The sequence below is a fragment of the Sinocyclocheilus anshuiensis genome, unplaced genomic scaffold, assembly GCF_001515605.1.
Source record: "Sinocyclocheilus anshuiensis isolate Anshui unplaced genomic scaffold, SAMN03320099.WGS_v1.1 scaffold321, whole genome shotgun sequence".
In the NCBI taxonomy this organism is placed as follows: Eukaryota; Metazoa; Chordata; class Actinopteri; order Cypriniformes; family Cyprinidae; genus Sinocyclocheilus; species Sinocyclocheilus anshuiensis.
In genome coordinates this window covers 127,112-129,146 of record NW_015537948.1, presented here as the reverse complement: position 1 = coordinate 129,146, position 2,035 = coordinate 127,112, and positions in this window count along the sequence as shown.

Below are 2,035 nucleotides of genomic sequence, written 5' to 3'. Positions count from 1 at the left end.
TGTTCACATATGCCCAAACGAACCAAGCTAAGGGGGGAAACGCGCCGGGTTCCGAAACAACAGGCCAGGTGTGAAAGCACCCTTATGAGCTGGGTCTTTTTGGAGAGTCAAAAATAAGGCATCCAGTGCAATGCAATTCACAAACAAATAGGCTAACTCTTATGAACTAGGCCTTTAAATGAATCATTCATGAAGACTCCCAAAGAGTTTTAAAGTTTTATCTTTTAAAACTTTAAGAGTTTTAAAAGATCGAATAAATCTTATTGAACTCAAGTTCAGTACCTACTTGGTTTTGAAATAAAGGAAGTTTCATGTAAAGATGCTTAAACTCGTTACGACTGACTGGCATGCATTCAGTCTTTCTTTTTTTTTTTTTTTAATCATACAGAACAATATGCAACAAATAGGCTATGTATTACCTTAATTAGCCTAAACGACAGTCGCTTTCTTAGAAAAGATCCACTCTTCATTATCGAATGTGTGTGCACTTAATATCACTCAAAATACCTATTTCTGCTATTTTCTTAAAAAAAAAAATTGATTGAAAAAGGAAGGGAAAAGGGGAAGAGTGCAGGAATAGCCAATAAAATGAACAAGATAATAATAACCATAATTATATTAATAATGTAGCTATAGATAGCCTATTGTAATATACTGTAGTTTATTTTTATCAGTTGCTATAGCTACAGCTTTTATTTATTTATTTAATGTAATGCAAACAATACATTCAGCCACAAGAAGATCACAAATGGAGCCTTACAACAAATCATTCTTGTTATGGGTTCACTCTAGTGCAGCAGTGCTCTACAGAAATCTTTTCTAAGAGACATCTTCATCTTTTTCTCTAAGGGTGTACTGAAATATACATACAGTAGCCTATACTGTACTGGCTTTAAAGTACGTCTGGGGAGAGGTTACATTTTAAGCTTTTGATTTATCATAGTAAAATCCTTATTTGGTCAGAAATTACATTGTATGGGCTGTGCTGTACTGTTTCAAAATCCGGTTTAAGCCCTTTTCCTGGACTAAAAGGCTCCTTGTGCTCTACTTCTAACAAAAAAAAATCAATAAAAACCTTTATTGAAAAGAATGATGGACTCCTTACAAAGATAACTTTGAGTTTTAACTTTCATTTTGCCAGAAATATTTTGTACATATTAATGAATTAAATAAGTTACCAATTTTTTTTTTGTCTAGTATTGCTGTTTTATAGCCAATTATGAAATACATGTATGCCACATTCACAAAGTCATAAAAAAAAAAAAAAGTAATCAATAAGTCTGCTAACAGACCTTTTGCAATAATTGTTCTTATCATTCTTATAATATGGCCTCATGTTTCAATTTTCTAAATATTTATTCCTTAAAAGGATTAAGGTAATTGTTAATGGAACCCTTAAGTAACAGGAATCATTAGGAGGAATCAGAACCGGATTCTGAATTGTTCAATTCTTTGATTCCCATCCTTGCTCGTCTCGTAAGGAGAAATTTGTCTGCATCTGAATTCAGATACTTCAATACTATATAGTAGGTGAAAAAGAGTATGTGAAAAAAGATTTATGTCTGAATCCACACTCACACAAGTGTAGGCAAGAAGTACCCGGATGGCCTACTACTTCTGGCGAGATTCTGAAGTGTGCATACGATGGACATTTTACTATCCCATAAGGCCACGGCAGAGGATTTATGAATATCTGTGACTTGGTGCAACTCACGCTGGTAAGTCACGTGACAATGACAACATGGCGATGTAGATGTAGTAGGCTACATCCGGATTACATTCATACTACACACATTCTCTTTTTGCAGTCGCAAAGTAATTACATACTCAAAATAAGTGCCTATTCAAGAGAGTATGTGATTTCGGACACTGCCTTAGTTTGTTTTGGTTGACGTTTACATTTTTGTACAGCACAATGGTCAACTACTGTTGTTTTTATATGTGCTATGTAAATAAAATTTGAAATTATTTTTGATTTGTTTAAAGCGGTCATCGGATGCCCATTTTCCACAAGTTGATATGATTCTTTAGGGTC